Source organism: Mustela lutreola, chromosome 11 (assembly GCF_030435805.1).
Source record: "Mustela lutreola isolate mMusLut2 chromosome 11, mMusLut2.pri, whole genome shotgun sequence".
NCBI lineage: Eukaryota > Metazoa > Chordata > Mammalia > Carnivora > Mustelidae > Mustela > Mustela lutreola.
The window spans coordinates 59,574,772-59,596,854 of NC_081300.1; the positions used below are offsets into that span (position 1 = coordinate 59,574,772).

The following is a 22,083-nucleotide window of genomic DNA, read 5'->3' on the forward strand; positions in this document are numbered from 1 at the left end:
ACAGGATACCGGAGGATCTCCCTAATAAGCCTTAAAACTTGTTGGATTGAACTACAAGGGAATACAACACACAATCAGGCACCTGTAATAGAAAAGACATAACTGAATTCACGAAACATTTCCTTTATCAAGAAATGAGAATCTAGGGCAAGGAAGACGGCTGAGGGCATCTGAGTCATGGGCAGCCTCCATGACCTCCCAAGATGCCTTTCCATCCCAGGACTCTGGAAAAAAAAAAAAAATGAAGAAAGGATGTGCACACAAAGGTTAACTGCCCAAACTTAAAGTTCATTTTAAGACACAAGCTCGTAGAACTGAACTTCAAGGGAAACGATTGGGGCAGCGGGAGGGGAAAACCATTATTTTTTTGAAGAGTAGTAACACTCTCTAGCATTCTGGAACACCAGCTGTAGGTAGGCTAGGTACCCTGCCAAGTCCCCCAAAATGCCCTCACAGAACTTTCTAATTGGTGCATGGTTTAGTGACCTGATAGCACAAGAATGTGGACAGGTGGAGGGTACATCTAGCTCCTCAAATATTCTGTCGGTCAAGAAATGCTTCGGAGGTCCTCAACAGGAGGAGGAGATGCTCCTTTCTGTGTCTGCAGGGCCTGAGGCATGAGCAGTGTTCCAAGCACCGGTCCTCTAAGCTCAGGAGCATCTCCTTACCTCGCCCTTCCCTGCCATCTCCATGTGGGCTCTGATAAAAATCCAGGCTACTTTAAGTCCTACAAAGAGAACCTATTGATCTCATGAGCCGTGATCTCAAACAAGATCATAAAATCATGACAAAAGATGTCAAAACTTTTCCAATGCATCTTCTTATGATGGGAAAGAGACTTGAACCAAGAGTTCAACTTGAAATTCGGAAATGGGCGTCAAGCTAATGATCAGCCAGGCAGAGCCTTTCTGAAAGGAAAAGGGTAGGAAAGAAGAGCGGGGAACCTAACAGTCCTGATGTCCAGATTCTGCTGGTTTGTGCCTTTTGTTCAGATCAGCTTGCCGAGGTTGTTCTCTTCTATTGATTCTCCATTACAGAGCATCGGTAACGGTGCCTTTTCCTGGAACAGACTGCAGATGTCCCCTCTGACCTTTGATAAACTGGCTGCCAAATCTGGCCTACCAGATTAAGTGGTGAGGAAGAAAGGGGGTGGGGGGAGGAGGGAGGAGGAGATTTAAAAACAAACGAACAACAACAACAACAACAACAAAAACAGAGGGGAAAACTAAGAATTTATATTTGGCTTTAAACTTGGAAATGGAAGTGAGTGCACCAAATTCAACGATCTAACGGCTTGATGATATCCACCGGCTGGACTGGCCAAACACTATGGAAACCTGTTTTGGACCTGAAGGGATGGGGGCTCCGGGGAGGGGGGAGAAGGCAAGGGAAGGAAGTCAATTAGTTCTAGGCAAAGTGCCCAACAAGCAAGCTTCAAGTATAAATACAAGGCAAAAAATAGATGTGCAACCATTTTATCTTTCCAATCAGAGTTTCACAACCACATCCCTTACTTCCTTTAAGAGTCCGTGTGGGACACATTGTGCCTGTGAAAGATAGCACCATGCATTTCCATAGGGAAGACACATTTGTTAAGAAAGCCATGAACCTAGGGCTGCAGGGATCCCTATGTTAGCACACATAAAATGTCAGCTCTCTAGCCTCTTTAAAATTAAACAAGAAATATTCCCTATAAACTTACAGGTAGAGTGGAGGCATTATAAGAATGGTAGGTTTTGAACACTGGTATTAATAGGGGATGCTTATCTTGAAAACATTCATTTAGCAACTAGCATATTTGGCATGAAGGTTTCTGGTTCCATTATCTCTTCTACGATGGAAGGATAAGAAGACCACCTCTTTCGTGGATGACAGGGGAGGGGTTCAAGAAGATGTAAACATGCCCAGAAAGGGCCACCCATCATGAGCACTATCAAAGTGTTTCTTTTGTTCATAATGCTGTTGCTGTTATTGGAATCTTCTAGCACTCAAGGTGTTGTCGGGGTAAAGATTTGTTAACCGCTGATCCTTGATCCATCTCGCAGAATCAGGGAGGCGTAACCGGACACCAGATTCTGGTTCAACGGCACCAGACAGGTCTCACCTGTCTGTCTGAATCACAATTCGGATATGTCCAGGAGAAGTCCTCCACCCACCTCAACACCCTCCCAAAGCAGAATGTGCCATCACCCAGTTCAGCAAAGGGTACAAAAGTGGGTTTCCCACTGCTATTAGTGAAACGCAGCCAGTATTCCAATAAAAGACTCTTTGGAGCATGTGGCCAATGTGGTTTTTTGATGCAGGCTTAATTTCACTGACAGAGATGGCTAAAAAGTCAGCTTTCAAGAGGTCACTTGTCAACTTGGCTATAAAATGAGATTTGAGGATAGAAATTCAGGGGGTATATTCTGCTCCAAGATCAAATATACATCCTTTTAAACATTACTGATAAGAACAAAGAATTGGAAATAACTATAGGTTATAGTTCAATACAGTTAAAAATACGAAGGGAAGCCCAAATTATAGAATACTGTGCACCCATCTGAAATCATGTGAATGAGGAACATTTGCCAAGTGACTGCTAGATAATTACAGCAAATCGCCAAAAATGTACAGCATATGATTACATTTTATTAAGATATCATACACAGTGATATCTAAATTTTTTTTTAAAAAATTCTGGGGTGAGAGAAGATTAAAAAATAGTCGTGGTAGTCATTACTCAGTAGGAGAATACGATTGATTTGTATTCTGTTATTTACAGGTTTTAGCTTATTTTTATATTTTATGGAAGTAATATAGATTATTTCTATAACCAGGAAAAGAAGTTATTAATTTTAAGATAATTTTAAAGAATTTTTTAATTCCCATGAAAAAACCTAGGCACTTTTTTTTTTTTTTTTTTTTTAATGACCAAGAATGAACTTAACTGGGCAGGGCAATCTGGATGCAACTTTGGATGTTGAAGAAATTTGAACAAAAAGAGTTTTATAAAATCAGGAAAGAGATTCACATGAAATTCAGTTTTTTGCCTGTTAGGTGGAATCATTAGGGTTGGAAGTGAGAAAATCATGGTGCATGGAGCTCTTCTACCTGCCTTCACCAACCTCACAGTACCCACGTACCTATCTTTTGAGCAAGTAGCAGATCTGTACAATTTCTCTTGCCTTTCCCTGCCAAAACCTCTCCTGGGGGGTGGGGAGGTTTAATTAAATGTGTCTAAGGTGTTGGCTTAAAACCATACCGTTCTCACTTACCCTAAGGCCTGACATGCCCAAGAACTTCTAATAGTGAGTGTCTGAAACCAGTTTTAGTTTTTGGTTTCCAGATTTTCAAACTAGAGAATGATTTCTGGAAACGCTCTAAATTTGGTAGTTTTGCTTACCAGTGATACGTGGAAAAAATAATATGGAATTTGTTGTTAGGGAGCCTAGTGGAAGCAGTATCTTTCTCCTTCCTTCTATAAGGTGCCCTGCCATTTCAAGAATGCAGTGTAGCCTGAATAAAGCAGGACCACCATTTTGAGGCAATGGCCCCATCACCACACAAGGTGGTTCTGGACCAATAGCCCCAACGGCAAACAAGGCTGATGCAGTATGAATATCCTGAAAGAGTCTGAAAATTACTTCATTTTAATGTACACAATTCAACGAACAAACACAATAACAAAACATGTGTCTATTTGTTTTTCATCTTTTTATGACTTCATGTCAATTCACCAAGAAGAAAACAAGCTTGTTCTGATGATGTAATTAGATGATTACAGTCAACTCAAGTTTGGACGACCAGATATTCTCTTCTACAAAAGTCTCCCTTTGCAGACTCTGGATAGATGCCAAAAACCGGATTTCTCTTTGGTATCACATCTATTCACTCAACATCTTAAACTACCTTAAAAGACACTAAAAATTTTAAATCCTTAGCATTTTAGGCTAAATAAAAGGTTTTCCTACGGTAAGTACCTTGAAGGTAAATAATGTATCTTGTTTGTTCCTCCCCATACACTCAGCACCTGGCACAGAGCCTAGCACATGCGTGATGAACACTCAGTAAAGAGGTATCAAGGGACAGAAAGAATGTTAAACGTACAGCCGTGTAAGTCTAGTGGGTTCAATGGCTAAAGCAATTCAATGTTTCCACTCTAATACTCTGATTCGTGGTTCTGTGTTCAACCTTTCACCCGCATCTAATAGTTAACCCTCCCAAACCCCCAAACTCCCAGGAAAGTCGTTTATCATTAAAATGTTATCACTTAGGGGCACCTGGGTGGCTCAGTCATTAAATGTCTGCCTTCAGCTCAGGTCATAATCCCAGGGTCCTGGGATCTGGGATCAAGCCTGGCATCAGGTTCCCCACTCAGCAGGAAGCCTGCTTCTCCCTCTCCCACCCCCACCCCGTTTGTGTTCCCTTTCTCGTTATCTCTCTCTCTCTCTCTCTGTCAAATAAATAAATAAAATCTTTAAAATATTAAAATTAAATTAAATTAAATTAAATGTTACCATTGAGGCATCTATGGCAAAGTCACTTTTGTAAAGTCCCATGAAGAGAAAGTAGCTTTGACAGAGCTCAAACCCAGACCTCTAACTTCAAATAGCTGACTTTTCCACTATTTTACAGTTTCCTAGGAAATAAAGCAACTCCTTTCTCTCAAAGACCTACTGCCAGAATCCAGGAGGTCAGGCAGCATAGGTGCCTGGAGGGAGCAGCAGCATCTGCCCTGAAGCCATTAATTTCCACAGGTGCTCACCTCCCCTGCCACTCACACCCCGCCCCCCCACACCTCAAGCCTTCCTATTAACTCCAGCTGTTCTTTTGAAACTTTTAATAAAGTGAAGACATTCCTTTTCAATTTTCTGCACAGATTCTAAACAGGAAAGAAAAACAGGAGCTGAGTGAAGAGCTGATTATTCAACATAAATTATAAAATATCTTTAAACATGGCCTGGGACCATTTTCTAGTTCTCGTAAAAATGTCTCTCTATGTAAACATTAGTCTGCAAATTTAGAAGTACTTAATAAAAATTTAAGGGAAGCACCTCAGGGATGGCCTGACTGAAAGCTGTCTCAGGACCTCTGTCGGCTCGTCCTAGGAAGCTGAAAACCCATCTACTGCAAAGGGGTCCAAGACGGGGTTAGCACACCACTGCCAACCCCGTGGGGGTAGGCAGGGGAGCCTGATCTGGTCCCCACCTGCTACCCATGTTAGCCTCTCCAGAGGGGACATCCCACTCAAGCCAAGACTCTACTGCTTATGTTCTTCTGAATGGGAGGGAGATTCCAAAGCTTGCCACTTAACTGTTTTGCCACGTGGTTAAGTGAAAATGGATGCTAGCTTCCACAGGAGACCTGTGGAAGAGTAGCCATTTCTCTTCCATCTGGAAAATCATGAATAAAAGCATACACCTAATCAGGACTTGGAGTTGAAATCTAGACATTGGCCTCTTTCCCTTTTCTTCTGAGGCCCAGTGAGAAAAATAATAATAATAATAATATCCTCCTTCCTTGCCATGCAGGAGATACAAGCTACTTAGGAAGAAAAAAATGCCCTAACTCTGTGTTTTGAAATCATGGTGCGGTTGAACTCTGTGGCTTTCATTTGTAAATCGAGGAAACTGACACTCAGCCAGGGAAACCAACTTGTCCTAGGTCAGAGCTAACCCAGAACTCAGGTCCACATCAACCTAGCACTCTTAGTAATTCCATCCCACAACTTTGCCGCCCCTTCCATTTCTTTAATTAATTTAACAGTGGCCCAAGATATTTCTGAACAATACAGAACACACAACACACACATAGAACACTGATGAAAATTACTGTATTCGGTCCAACCAAGAATCGAATGGGAGGGGGAAAGAAAGAGGCATATCCTGTTTTGCAGTTAATAAAAGTTAGTAACCTCAACGTGAACCCTCTTTCATAGGATTCCTGGGTCCTAAATCAGGACATCAACCAATTTGGAAGATTTGATCTAAAGAGCCCTGAAATCCCCTGCAGCAGATTAGAGGAGAGACAGAAGTGAATTGGGCCCTTTTTCCTTTACTGGCTCCCCATGACATCCAAAAATAATACTCTGGCCCAGCTGTTCAGTAAGGCCTTTGGTTTATTTGTAGTTAGTTGAAGTAGAAGACTATAAATTAAGCTCAGATGCCATGAGGGAGAAATGTCAATCCTTCCAAATTCAATATTGAAAAGCCTTTCTTGTTTTCGTGCTGAATGAAAGACTATAGGAGCCATGACCCAGTACTCCGATTCCAGGATAAAATGCCTAGAAAAAAGTGGAGTTATTCTGAACTGGTTCACATTCTCTAGACCAGCAAGCCAACTCCAGCCCCTTGTTGCAATCCCCAGGGCTACCTGCGCAGCAGCAGATCTTCTGAGAGGCGACATAATGGCTGGGCTACCGCCAGGCCCTGAGCCTTCCTGGCCCGTGGGCTGAGGGAGGCCGTCATGGCAGAGGGACCACAGTGAGACTGTCCACCAAAGAGACCTATGGGCCCCAGGCTTTGGGTTCCATATCCTGCTACCAAATACCATTTCATTGGCTTCTGTGATATTTGCTTGGCTTTGAATGCTGAAGCCCATCCAAAGGGGCAGCGACCAATATAGAAGCCTCAATTCTGAGTTTCAGACCTGCTTCTGCCCCTAGAGACAGGCAATCCGAGACACACACCTCACTGTTTCTGGGTTTCGACTGGCTCCTCCCTAAAATGAAGACGCTCTACTGCAGGCCATCTATGTGGCCATTTCCAGCTCTCTTCACAAGGATTTGAGGGAAACTGGAAGTAGACTACCTTGCAGACTTAACTTCTCCAATGGATGCTTTCTTTTCTGCATTTCATCCTCATTGCCAAACCCCGCACTGCTCTTCTGTCATTGCAACAAAGTCTGTCCGGAAACTGGGACAGAGAAAGACATCGGGAGAGAAGGAGGAACAGTGTGTCACCGCAGTAACTCGGGAAGAACAAACAAACGGGACAAGCCTTTCTCCTCCTGGGTTGCCTGCTGCCCACTGCCAGCAAAATTAGAAACTTGCTTTTCCCCACCCTCCACCCCCCCCCGAACCCCAGGAGATGAGAGCTAGCATCAGACTTTCACTCGCTTTGTCTGAGAAATATTTCACATCTAAAGACAAGAAGGTTTTTCCTCTCCGACACTGTCAGACAAAAAATAGCTAATGAGTTCAGTCCGTCTCCTGGGCAGGACATTTCTTTTGTATATGAGGCAATTCCATCCATTCCTTGGAAGTGATTCCTGTTCCATTTTCTGTGAACAGGTGTCGGCAAACCATATCCCGTGGGCCAAACCCTGCCCCACCAGCTAAAAATGGTTTTTACATTTTTAAATGATAGAAGTCGAATGGAGATTTCATGAAACGTGAAAATTATGTGAAAGTCAGATTTCAGCGTTCCTAAATAAACTTGATGGCAGCTCAACTATGCTCTTCCCTTTTAATATTGTCTACAGCTGCTTTTTAGCGACGACAGCAGAATTGAGCTTTTCAACGGAGCCTGTGTGGTGTGCAAAGCCTGAAATATGGACTGTCCAGTCCTTTGCAGAAAAGATGTGCCGATCCCAGATGGAGAAGGATTGAGTCCCGAATATGGTATGGAGCAAGCACCGAGCTGAGAGCCGTCTGATAAAACACAGGGCTTGGCCAGAACCGGCTTATCATTTGAGGAGGGCAAGAAAATCTTCACCAGCAAAAGAGCCCACCTGCCACTGATCTAGTCATCTTCACTGACCTCTCCCCACTGCGGGCTAGTCCCATCCCAAAAGCCCTCCAGTTCATTTTAACGTGAATATGTTCCCTCTCTTCTTGCATTACGAACATCTTCATTTACTCCTTAGATGATTTTGTATTAAATGGTTGGAAATACTGTTTTATGGCAGATGAACATTCCTAATTCAGAAATAATTGACTCACTGGGCTGTTTTCTGAAAACATCTGTGCATTTCTATGTTTTTCCCATTATTTTAAATGGGACATGTTGGTTGACAAAGGAAATACATGAGGCTTTTCTTTTTCACCTCACAACCTTCTGTTCTATGATTTTCAAAATTAAGTTATGCTAATTATATTATAAAAATGAATGGGTAATGAAACAGATGCTCAAATGGCTTAATCCAGTAAACTTACCTCTAGGAATTTATTTTAAGGAAATAACCAGAGAGATGGGCAGAGATTTATGCATTAGGATGGTAGGCTGAGCAGTAACGTAATACTTAAAACTTAGAAACAAATTTAATATCCAACAGTATGGAATAATTAAGTTAATTATGGTGTTGCCCTGGCACAGGATATCATCAGCCACTATTAACAGGATTTTCCCGAAAATACTGATACACGGGAAAATCTGAAAACAAGAGAAATACACACACATATATGGAAATATATAGATGAAAGTATGATCCCCAAAGGTTAATAAAAGTTATGTTTGGTGGTAAAGTTAGGGGTGTCCTTTGTCTCTCCGTGTGTTGTTTTATTTTCCACTTTTTAAATTTTCTTTCTTAGAAAATAATAAATGCTCTTAATAAAGTTTTCCAACATGAAAAAGTTCAGAAAATAAAAAGAAATTTCCCCACCCCCTACGGCGAATTCCATTCCCAACAAGTCCTCATTATTAACTTCTTGTGTGTCTTCTTCTAATCTAGTTTCTTTTTTATAAAAACAAGAATATATTACAGGCTATGTTCTATGACTTGCCTTTTTCAGTAAACAATCAATTTATTATGTTAGTACATAAATAGGTATTGTATTCCTTTTCAAAAGATGCCATGGTTTCCATGGTTTCCATGATTTATGAAACCAGGCCCCTGTGACTGGACCTCAGATTTCAGTCCTGCATTCAGCCATGCTATCCACATGCCTCTGCTCCTGTGAGCCAGTATTTCTGTAAGGTTAACAACCCAATGGAAGAAAACATGGGGAGTATTTTAAATTTTGATAGATTCTACCCAACTGTCCTCCAAAACAAGTTGAAAAACATATAGAAGTTCCTTATTACATGCACCCTCAGCACAACAACAGAGTTCACTTTTTCTCAGTATGTGAGGTGTGGGATCTTGTTATCATTTAAATTTATCGCTTTACTATTAAAGAGTTCAATTTTATTTTTCTATGACTTCCTGGTAATTTGTACTTCCTCTTTTGTAAGTCGTTGATAGTATCATTTTCCATTTTCCTTGTAGGCTCTTTCTTTTTTAGTCCAGTTGAACTATTCTATCCTCTGATGTACTATGGATATTGTTGGTTATATCCTCTACGAACGTTTACTCCTATTATATCATTTGCCTTTATACTTTGCTTATCAAGTTTTTCATCATAAAAAAACTTTTAATTATTATTTTTATATTAAGAAAATCAAGGGTGTTTTAAAATAGATCAATACAAAGCTTTCAACAGATATGGATAAAATGGAAAGTTGAAGCATCCATACATTAGCCATTTTTTCCCTCACCTTCCTACACATTAAGCTGTATCTTGCTCTGCAGGGAAGGTTTAAAGGTTTAGACTTAGGAGAGTTTCCATAATTATTCAAAAAGAATGAGGTTTTTAATTGAATACACCCATTGCCCTAAATCCACAATCATTTGATTGTCTTGCTAAAACAATTGATGTTTCAAATGATTGTTCCATTTGATTTTTCCTTCCATCTGAATGCTTTTTAAAAAGCAACAGAATTAATTATCATAAAAAATATTCATGTAATAGAGTCAACTGTCTCTTGAAACTAAAGTGATGATTTAGATGATCTCGCTGGCTGGAACTCAGCCAGCTTCTATCCTAAATGCCACAGACAGCAGCATTTTAAGTTCATTCTACTCATGGAAAATTTCTACTGTATCCTGTGTTTCTTGGCGTATAATGACACCCTCTTGGTTTCTGTCCAGTGTCCTGCTCACCACATTCTCACTTTTGTAACACTGCAGAAGTGCCTTGGGCACCTGGGGCCATCCAAAGGTGAGTAGAACGATTAACTTAAACTCAGGCGGCTGAAGCAAACTCAGAAGTTCACTCCAAGTGGGGCAGCCTTCCGGCTGGAGATGCACTTTTGGAAGGTGTTTAAAGATGGTGGCATCCCCGGGGGTCTAGGAGCACGTGAGGTCTGGGTTTGGTCTGGCCTCTTTACAAGCTTCCCAAGGTGAAGTGGCACCGCTCCCCACCCCTACCCCCCACATTGAGTTAGGTTCATTCTACTCAAACCCAAACTGGGCTTCCAACTGACCCAACAGAAGTCTTCTACTGGTTAGCTTTTTCTGATCCTCAAAACATTTCTAGAAATTCTGAAATCCCCTCCAGAGTCTGGAGACTTGACTGAATCCATACAGTGGCTCTAGAGCAGCTTTGGGCACCTCCCCCACGTACCCCTTGCTCGCTGGACTGCCAGGCAGGACCCTGGTAAAAGAAATCCAAGTGGTTGTTCTTCTTTCTTTTTTTTTTAATTTCAAAGCCAACTTTAATACTGTGATCTTGCTGTACACAGGCAAGTGGTTCTCTTAACACTACAGGAAAATGTAGAAAAAGGTCTGTTTTCAGCCAATCCCTTCTTTGTTATACTATTTTATACAAGAGACCATGAGTTATAATATCATTGTTATGGACAAATGACACATCTTTGTTATGGGCCAGTAAGAAAAAAAAACTGCCAAATAGCTTAACATATCAATAATTTAAAAACACATTATAGAGTTGTTGACATTTTTTAAATGAAAAAAAAATGATATTTTCTGTGTAAAATTCCATTTTTCACTTGTCCATTTGGCAAAAATAAATAAATAAGATAGTGCTGATATCCTCACAAAGAATTGCCTGAAGTATTTAATGTAAAATTGGGTTTTGGTCACTTTCCTCTTAGGTCACTAAAAAACTGCTACACAGATATCACCCTGAGGAAACCTTCATGTAGATGCTCAAGTGGCAAAAGGCCCCTGATATCCAGGGTCACCTGGGTGGCGCAGTGGTTAAGCCCCTGACTCTTGATTTTAGCTCAGGTCAAGATCTCAGGTCATGATCTTAGAGTTATGAGATTGGGCCCTACATAGGGCTCCATGCTCAGCGGGCAGTCTGTTTGAGATCCTCTCCCTCTATCCCTCCCCCCACCAAATATATTTTTAAAAACTTAAAAAAAAAAAATAAGGAAAAAGAAAGAAAGCCTCTGGTATCCAGTGAAAATTTTCTAGGATACACAAACTCTCATACTTAGTTTCCTAATTATAAGCTATCAAATGTAAAATCATACATCAACAGGTTTTGAAAGTAAATAAAAGATAGGATGCATTTTTGAATGAAAGCCAAATCCTTTTAAAATTCCTTAAAACCCCCTCTTAGCTTTCTTTATTTCTGCTCTGTATTTTTTCTAGACCAAAGACACAAAAACGATGGAGGGATTTTGGTTGTCCTAGGACCTGCCTTGATCGTTGTCATTTTAGAAATTCTCAGTTAAAAAAAAATGAAGATGTCAATTGTTACAAAGAGATAATTATAAAGGAATTTAGCTTTCTATCTTACGATATGTTACATATTCTTTATTTGGTTTAGGCTTAACTTACATAGAGCAATGTGCTGCATAAAAACTTTTTTTTTTTTTTTAATTCAAATTCTAAGTGGCTTAACATTAGAGGCACATGGTTTACCTGTTGAATGGATTCTGAATGAATGGACCTTGCTGGTCTGTCTCCATCACACTTCACAAAGAAAGACCTCTTTGATATTTAAAATAAAATTGCTTTCAAAGGCATGGAACATACTTACAAAGCCTTCTAAAGTTACTGGATATTATGGGATGTACATTTAATTAAGCATCAGTTATTAAATATGAAACTTATAGAACGTATATGTCCAAAACCACAGAGTAGAACAATTCCATGACATCATGTAGTAGAAATCTGGTTTACTTCTACATCTCACCCTTCAGAAGCAGCACCTTTTGTAGGGACAAACATTCCCATAGGCATTTCCCCAAACATTTCTTCCTAGCAATTGCCCCAGTCCTAATTAGTACACCTTGGCCCTGGCCAACGATGATTGGACCAGAGCACACCCCTGACTCACAGAAGACCAGTGAGAATCCTTCCCTGGGTTTTTGTTTATTTATTTGTTTTGTTTCGGTTTTTTTTTTTTTTTTTTTTTAACTATACCTAGGAAAAGAGTCTTGATCCCTCTCCATTGGCAAAACTGGGAAGTACAGTGCCCTAGGGATGGATCAGCCAAGTTTCTAGCCTTGCAAATGAAGTGTCTGATTTGAGATAATAGAGTTTACCCAGAGAGGGAATTAGAGATACCCAAAGCAAAAGGAGAATCAAAGTGGCATTGAAATTCCTGGTTCCAATTTCCCTGATGCCAAATGTATTCCTGATTTTCCTGCAGTCATACAAATATTCTCTTTGTCTGAAGTAGTCTGAGTTCAACAGCTGTGACTTGGAAGCAAAAGGTCCTTACAGACCTGTGTGTGACCAAATTCAACCCTATTTCCTTCTTGTTCTAAACAGTAAAGGGGATCGTGTTCAAATTGCACATATGATTACCTCACCACTCTTTAGACATCTAGAATATCCCCATTGAACTGTAAATTCAATTAATATCCATGAAAGAAAGTAGTAAAAAAAGGTCACCATGATGTGGTCATTCCCAAACTAGATCCACATCTAATATCTCCATGTGGTGACCTAGAGACAATGGAGGGTATACAAGCAATGGCTGTGACCTTGGCTGAGGGTCCAGTTTGACCCCAGAACCAACCAACTGGGTAAAATTCTGTAGGCCTCTCTGTCCTAATTTCTATCATGCAAATCGGAATAGGTAATATCCACGGTAACTGCCAGTTCTTTTTAGCTCCCACAATACCCCTCTGGAGGATACCCTTTCCTCAAATAGCCATTGTCTGAGACCAGTATCTCTGGAGATTATAAAGAAAAATCGAAGTAAAACCAAGCATTCCTGCGGGGTTTGTGACTTAGAGAAAGTCACATAACTGCTCTATACCCAGTTAACCTGTCACACGAAAAGTGCCAGTTCCTCTATTCTCTCTCCTCTCCTCCTGCAGCAAGCAGAAAGGTCTCAGGACCCAAGTCAGAGGAGCTCCAGGAAAGAAAGTCTTGGGGAAAGGCAAGGTAAATGAGCTCATTGGCAAGCCAAGGTCCTAGGAATAGACTTCATAGCACATACTACAAAAGTTATTTTTTCAGCCTTTGGAGTACCGGGCAAGTACTTGTTAAGTTTAATAATTATCCTACTATCATGGTTGCAAGCAAATTTCTCAGGATAGAATGTTCCCAAGGAGCACCTGAGTGGCTCAGTCAGTTAGGCATCTGTTTTCAGCTCAGGTCATCATCCCAAGGTCCTGGGATCAAGTCCCACATTAGGCTCCTTGCTCAGCAGGGAGCCTGCTTCTCCTTCTCCCTCTGCCTGCAGCTCCCCTTGCTCCCCGCCCCCTCTCTCTCTCTCTCTGTGTGTGTGTGTGTGTGTATGTCAAATAAATAAATACAATCTTTAAAATAAATAAATAAACAAATAAATAATTTCCCCAGAGGCATCTAGTTTAACCTCCTGGCCTATTCCCTTCCACTAACCCGATGCGTACCCTCTCATGGCTGGCTATACCCCTTCCTAGACTTCTCCTTACCTGCTGAGATCCCAGGTACTTTCACTCTTCATGACTCAGCACAACTCCCGGGGTGCATGAGGGGTCCTTCACTCACACATTTGGGCACTATTAGCTGCCATTTTTTGACTGCCTTTCTAGTATATCATTGTTCTTAATCGTGGCTGCAGCCCCAGAGAGACCCACTGTAGGAGAATCACATGACCCACTGTACTGACACCAGGCTTGTCTTTGTGATTTGCTTGACCAGCCATATGAGAGAGCAGTGTACTTTTTTTTTTTTTTTTAAGATTTTATTTATTTATTTGACAGACAGAGATCACAAGTAAGCAAAGAGTCAGGCAGAGAGAGAGAGGAGGAAGCAGGCTCCCTGCTGAGCAGAGAGATCCCAGGACCCTGGGATCATGACCCAAGTCGAAGGCAGAGGCTTTAACCCATTGAGCCACCCAGGCACCCCGAGAGCAAGATCTTTAAGAGCAACTGCGTGGCTGGCCACCTTGTCTCTTTCCCTTCCATAAGAGGAGCAGTGTGCTATGGGTTGTTTCATCAACCTATCCCACAATGAAGAGGCCCCAGGACAGGGCTGCAGCCAAAATGCAGTGAACATGTAGGGCCAGCAAGAGATGTACATATTTTGTTGCAAACCACTGGGACCTTGGGGTCCTGTGTTGCTGTTGCATAATTGTACCTCTTCCTTTTGGGGAACACTCTCCTCCAGCACGGTTTACATAGTTCAGAAGTGGTTGACCCTATCCTCCATCCTAGATGTGACCTGGTTTGGCCAGTGAGGTCCCTCCCACAACCCTCTTCCTGCTTGATTCCTACTAAAATTCCAGCAGCACCATTAGCATTGTCTCAGGGACTTTGTTAGAGCTGATGGAAAAGAGATTCTTTTCCTGGGAGTTACCAGCTCTATGTCTATTAGCAGAGACCTGCCCTTTGCCTCATTTGGCAAGACACAGCTTGGAAAAGAAGAAGTGAGATCTGGACCCCATGGCCTTGCCATGCCTAAGGGAGTACTAGTGAATTGTCTGCTTTCTGTAACCAAGATTTTGCTTCTGAAACTTGCAACCAGAGGAAGGAGGGACAAGATGGCAGAGGAGTAGGAGACCCTGTTTCAATGGGTCTTCTGAATTGAGCTAAATATCTACCAGAACACCCATGAAATCAGCCTGAGATGTAGGATTATATATTTCTGGATCTGTACGGGGGCAGAAGACACCAGTGGAGAGGTATAGAGGAGTAGGAGTGCTCGAACTGATATCGGAGGATAAACAGAAGAGAGAGGGAAGCACCAGACGTGGCTCACTGGAAAGTAATACCCCAATACAAAAGTGCCCAGTGCTTGGGGACTAGCAGTAACTTGGAGACTGGTTAACAGCACTGAACTTGCAACCGTAAACTCTAGTTCTGGGCCAAAACACTACAAGCCAAAATAGACTCACATCCCCTGTTTGACGGTATCCAGGTGAAAGGGAACTTGGAAATCAAACTTCTTCCTCTGGCCTGTGGACTAGACAGAAACAAATGGGGGATACGCCCCATCTGTAGAATGCTTCTAAGGAGGTGTGGAAATAGCTTGATGCAGAAACTCATTCCGGCATTTAACATCATCATCACAGCATGCTCCCACGCTCAGAACAGCCACTTGGCAAGCATGCCTAGCCCAGTTTATCTCAATCTCCCCAGCCTCTTATCAGCTTAAGGAGCTTTAGGTGTGAAGTTTTAACAAAATGGACCCAATCATCTGCAGAGTACTTGAGTCCAACCCAAATGACCCGCGGTCGTCGGAGAGCAGCCACAGAACAATATCATATAGCATCGCATGTCCTGCAACGGCCCGAACTGGGGAATATTTCATTGAATGCCATTGCTTCCTGAGTTTTGACTGTAAAGCTCCCTAACTGCATAAAAATTGCATTATAAAATATAAGCAAAATTATGTTGGATAACAACCAGCAAAGCATTTAGATTGATCCTCCCTCCAGGCAAGATTCAGCTGGAAGTATCAGCAGCCTAATGGACCACACAGATTTCCCGAACATCTAGTGCCTCTGCTCTAGGGTTATCTGACTGATTAGGTCATTCCAAGGGCTTCTCAAAAGGACCAGATACCTTGTTTATTTGAAAAGTTCAAGTTCCATTTTTTGGCACATGGGAGGAAAAGTCATTCATGAATAAATTCTAAAAATGTCTTTTGGTCATTGTGCCTAAAGATATCTGAAAAATGCTGCTTTAGGCCAACACTCAGATGGCAACAGTTTTTATCAATAGGCCATCCCCTCATGACCATTCAACCATGGGGCCCTCTTCAGCCTTCTTCTCTTTCATGCGTCAGCTATAAGGAGCCTAACACAATGATTGTGACACAATTGTTTGTGAATGCCTTCACAAACAAGTGTGCAAAGAACACCAGCAGCTTTCCCTGAGACATCCCTGGAAGGACTGGCTTAGGACTGACTTCCAGTGGGGGAATCCTTATATAAATGCTGCCCCAGGGTAGGCTGCCAGTTCTTGGGACTGGCAAGAGTTGACACAATTCTGCTGGGAAACAAACCATCACAGAGGGTATCCTGAGCCCTGAGAAGATGGGCCACTGGGAAGAGATCTATGAATCAGGTAAAGTTTCAGTTTGACAAACCATGTTTGGTCGACCTATGTAGGGGTTCAGAATGAGTCAACCCAAAATATGCCACTTTGGCATGCAGATTAATTCAAGCTGAAAATAATCAAGGCCCAAAAGACTCAGGAAGAACCTTTGACCTATCCCCTAACTGCCTAAAAGAATTTAAACAGAGGACCTGCTCCAGGAAGAGAACACCACCATAGATAACCACAGTATAATACAAACTAGATGGGGCAGATAGGGAGGAACTTAGTAAAGTCTGTTTGATAAAATTCCTCTCTAAAGCCCATTGTTTCTAAGTGGCCCAGCAAACATTTGTTTACCCAACTATTACTTTTTCATCTTCTTGCAAATTGCTTTCCTACTCAATCCCAGACCTGTACGTACACCTTTCTCCTTCATTCAGAATAACATATATATCTCATTTTGCTTGATAATCTTTGAAATCTCATGTTTTTGTGGATTCCCTGTATGGATGAAGTTACATTTTATTTTCTCCTGTTAATTTGTTTCATGTCAATTTAATTCTTAGACCAACTAGAAGAACCTTGAAGGGTAGAATAAAATATTTCCTCCCCAACACCTCTCAGGGCTTTTGTCCTACAAACTTGACTCTTCTGACTTCATACACCCTTTCTTTGGTGGGGTGGGGAGGAGTTAGGGGTGGTTAAAAATGCTCCTTGAATTATTTTAAGGCAGATCACATTTCTAAGAGGGAAGGAAGAGATGCATAACAATAGCGTGGGTCCCCCATGGCTGTTATGAGTCTTAAATGTACGCAAAGGGCTTAGAACAGTGCATAGTCTCCTTAAAAACACTTAGTGAAGGTTTTTGCTATTATGATTAGACTTCAAAATATTGCTATAAGCTTACTTTGTTCTCAAAGTGTGAGAAAACATGCCAGGAGATGTTATTAGATTATCAACCTTCAGGAACTTCTGGGTGAGAGTGGAGAGAGAATGGAGACAATAAACAGATAAAATTTAAGTATTTGAATAAAATAACATAGGAATCTAGTGGGTAAGAAAATATGTTTTTGCTTCTCAAAGTAAAACATTCAAAAACTCAGTTGAGTCAGTTTTTTCAAAGGAAGACTAAAAATTTATGTAGAATACTATGGAGTTTACTGGACAATAGATTTCTCTCACAGACATGCTTCTCCACGATGGCATTACAGAATATTCAAAACGGCAGAGACTCAAATTCCATGCTATTGAGTTTGAAACCTTAGCCCTCCCAAAATTTGGGGAAGGTCACTAAAAATTCCTTTGATTTCACTTTGTATTTAAATAAATCAGAAGGTAATTTTTTCGTTTGGATGGAGGGGCTCAGAAGTATCATTTAATTATGTAAGTGAATACCACAGCCAGGAGCAAAGAAAAACGAATCCTTTACCTCCAAGTTTCTGCAAAAGTGAGTAAATCCAGAGCACATATCCGTAGTTGGACAGTCGCTTTAAATACTCAGTACATGTTACAAAAATTATATCTTTTATATTAAGTTGCTCTGCTTTAACCTACAAGCCGTGTAGGTTTGGGAGAATATCAAAGTCAACTGTATTCCACAAAAACAAAGAAATCACAAGAATTTGCATTGGCTAGTGTTGATTGTGTTATAATGTTCACAAAAATCTAAGTCACTCCCTTGTCACTGAGATTACTGATGGAAAGTTCTCATGGAAACTCCGTGCCCAGGGTATTTGTGTGTTCTGCATTTGCTTAAGAAAAAGGACAGAGCAGAATATTACACATTTACCACCCATGTTCAGATCTGTCTCACATAAAAATCACAGTATTTTTTATTCTAAAAAAATAGCTCGTTTCTACCTGTGGAACTTCAGAATTTCATAAGTGAAAAGCACCACAGTACAAAGAGCTGAGTAGGAAAAGTCATTAAACAAAAGTGCAAAAATAACAAATGACATCGAGATTTATAGCTTGAAACATATTTCCAAGTGTTATCCAATATTATTCTCATAGCAACCCTCTGAGGTGGGGAGGTGGTTCTTGTCAGTCCCATTTTTTTTTCAAGATTTTATTTATTTATTCGACAGACAGAGATTACAAGTAGGCAGAGAGGCAGGCAGAGAGAGAGGAGGAAGCAGGCTCCCTGCTGAGCAGAGAGCCCTAAGTGGGGCTTAATTCCAGGACCCTGAGATCATCACCTGAGCCAAAGGCAGAGGCTTAACCCACTGAGCCACCCAGGTGCCCCTGTTTGTCCCTTAAAAAAAAAAAAAAAAAAAAAATTATTTCTTTGCTTTGAAGGGGTAAGGCAGAGGGTCAAGCAGACTTCCCGCTGAGCAGGAAGCCCTAGGGGACCCTGAGCAGAAGGCAGGGACTTAACCCCTTAGCTGATGGAGATGCCTAGGCCCCCCACTGTTTGTCCCCAGGGTGAGTGGGGGTTGTTTTTTTTTATTTTGATGCAGGTGTAGAGACCAAAAGTTAACACCCACATCACAGCTGCTAAGGGAGAAGCCCAGGGATAGCAAGTCAACAACCCTCGCTCTTGCCACTGTACCATAGCGCCCTCCAACATGCAGGTAAGAAGATACAGAAATACCACCAGTGGAAATGTTACAGAGTCATGTGGATTTTGTCTTGCACAGGAACTCTTTGCAAGAGATTTTTGAGGAAAAGTACCCTTTCCCTGTAGCTGTCAAAGGGCCCTGCCTCCAGGGAATTAGGGAAAGGTGACATCCTGCCAGGGGATCAGTAATGACACTGAACAGTCTGCAGAACTCACAAACCACATCTCCATAACTTCACTGAGCCCCCAAACTCACCCCAGAGCAGCTAGAAATTTCATTAGTGCCTTATGGTCCCCATGATCCTTAAAGGAGGGGCAGAAGCTTCTTTGGCCAGAGGTATTGCCGGATTAAACAGCATGAGCAAATCTCTGCGAGAAAATTACTGGGCTCCCCATGTTATTTGTAATGAACTTGCTCCTTTGGCCATTTATATGCCATGTTCATGGGCGAAGGAGGCTCTCTTTATTTCAGTATGGAACTAAACACAGCGATTGTAATGCCAAGAAGTAAAAAGTTGTATGCTTTGGTCAATTCTAAATACGGCAAGATGATAACATCTTTGTTTGCAGACCCTTCCTCTCTTGCAATTTTTTTTTGGGGGGGGCGTAAAATTTCTAGTTAGATTTGACTTTATAGATTTGACTTTCCTAAAGAGCAACAAGGCAATTTTTTTTTTTTTTTAAATCAGAAGTTGACAGGGAAGTAGATGGCTAGAATTGAAACAGAGTTCTCATTTTTAGAACTTAAGCCCTTCAACTGTGCTCCCTCCCACTCCATGGGTACCTTTGGCAGAGGAAGGCAAGTTCAAGAGCAGTGGGAAGCTCTTCATTTTCCAGGGGCTGCAGCTGCGGCATTTCCATCCCCACTTTTCTAATAAATATACATAAAATGTCTTAATAAGCACTTCTCTGTTTCTTCTCCAAAAACATCCTTTTATTTGAGAAGAAAATAGGAAGATTACACTTCTGTGTTGAGAACTGACCCTCTACTACACGCTCGCTCCCAAGCCTTTGTGATGGGCAATGAGGACTTGAAATCCAGTGGTTTCCTACATGGTTTCAGTCTAATCATTTACCTTACTGTAATACTGTGATTTGTAATAAGAAATACAAGTTTGGTCTTTGTCCTTGGTTTTGGTGCAAAGCTCCTAGAACCTTTGGAATTTTCTAAATGATAAGAGAATCAGAGTGTCTTTTGTTATTCCTAAGAAGTCAAATAAATAAATAAATAAAATCTTTAAAAAAAAAAAAAAAGAAGCCTTTTCAAACTTGTCCGAATTTATGTTAATGAGGCAACTTTTGGAAAACCCCTAGGGATAGGGGCTGGTTGCCAGGGGAACCAATGTGATCTGTGGTCTGGAACTTTCAACTTCACCCTCCAACCTCTGGGGAATCAGAGAGGGGTTGGAGATTGCCTTGATCACCAATGGCCAATGATTTAATCAATGATGCCTACCTAATAGAGCCTCCTGGAAAACCCAAAAGGACAGGGTTCAGAGAGCTTATGGGCTGGTGAACACAAGGTGGGACTGGGAGAGTGACTCTCCCAGAGAGCATGGGAGCTTCGCCCCTGCCCCATACACTGCCCTGAGCATCTCTTCCACCTAGCTTTTCCAGAATTATAGCCTTTAAGACAAACTGGTAATCTAGTAAGTAAAACACTCCTCTGAGTTCTATGAGCCGCTCTAGCAAATTGATGGAACTTAAGGTGGGTGGTTATTGGAACCTCCATGCATAGCCAGTTGGTTAGAAGCCCAGGTGATAACCTGGGCTTGTGAGTGGCATCTAAAGCTAGGGGGAGGGACTGAGCCCTTAACCTGTGTTATCTGATGCTATCACCGGATCCCTTGATTTAGAATTTGGTTAATTGCTTGATGATACTGGAAAAAAACACACATTGGACCTATTAAGTGTCTGGGTCTTTCTCTGAATAAATGAGAAATCACAGAATTATATAGTAGTTGCTCCATTATTTCGCAGAGATACTGAGAGTTTGGAACAGGGGAGCAAAATGAATTCAGAAAGCCAGGCTTGGCCAAATCCTTAAGTCAATCAAATTGATTTAGTGCCTTGCCGTCTCTTCTGAACCAGCCTGCCTCCTGACGCCTTTCTGTCCGTCCTGGGTCCTGCGCTTCCTGCCATTCCTCCCGTCCAGCTGACCACAGGCAGCTCTGGCCCACACATGCATTTTCTTTGGAACACACAGTGTTGGCTAGCACAGCATTTTAAATTTGAATTATTTGCCAACACACAAAGTCCAGGAGTGGGCTGGATTGTCTGCCATCCAGTCTCCAGCACGGCCACCCCCTTGTAAGGCCCTCTGTGCACAGGAAGGGGAGGCCAGGACTGCTCTCCCCAGAAACCTCGACTCCAGAAGGTTCTGTGTTAGAGTCCTGCCCAGAGAAACCCTACACAGACTCAGAAGGGAGGAGAAGTCACGATGCTTCTCAAGTCGTTCACACAGACATGCAGGCAGACAGGGCAGGGGCAAACGTGAGGTCTCAGCAGCCTCCCAGGGGCCAGGGAAATGGCCCACTTCTGTGCCACAGGCACCAAGACAGATGGCGGCAGCTTCTCCCGGCTCCTGCAGTGCTGGGGCCGCCAACCTACAGAGTTGCAGGGCGCTCTGAGATCAGCCAAGGACGCCTGGCGGCGGTGGAGCCTTCCTGGTACCTCAGACAGAGGACTGTGGGCCTGTGAGAACTTCCTCTGCTCACAATCTTCCCAAGTGGTGTAAACCTATAGCTCCCTTACTTAAAGTGACTTCTGTTTTCCTGACCAAATCTTGAACTGACTCTATGATTGCTTACAAACACCAATTTGTACAAATTTTCCAATTTTTTCTTTCATTGTGCTGTCTTCCAGAACTTGGCTCCTGTGTCCCATTAGTTAGTGTCAGTCCCCAGGCGCTTGTCCTCTCGGAAAAGTACACATCCTCAGGGAGCCAGCATCCCCCACATCCCCCACCTCTGTGACACTGAAGCCACTCTTTGTACCACCTTTACCTGCCTGATACCTGTGGGCACTTGACCTTGACAGTCCTCATCCAGTTCTCCTGCCACCCCTCCTTCCTCTCCTGTTTTCAGGCCGCATTGAATCCCTACTTGAACTTGAAGCTGACACAACTTCTTGAAGCAGGTACCAGTGTGCCCTCGACCATGGTGGGTGCATGGCCAATATCCCTGAGGCTTCTGGATGGGTATGTTGATCTTGGTGAGAAGGAATTTTTTATAAAATGTTATTTTTATATCAAAACAACTATGTGTAAATTACAAAGAAGAATAAAACTATGTCTTTTTCAAGATAAAACACAATATTGCCAATAAACTT

General features: G+C 42.0%; 1 protein-coding gene across 5 annotated transcripts in view; it reads right to left on the minus strand.

Moving 5' to 3' along the window:
• Positions 1-22,083, minus strand: part of PIEZO2 (piezo type mechanosensitive ion channel component 2) — a 450,629-nt gene that overhangs the window by 385,136 nt on the left and 43,410 nt on the right. The window lies entirely within an intron of this gene.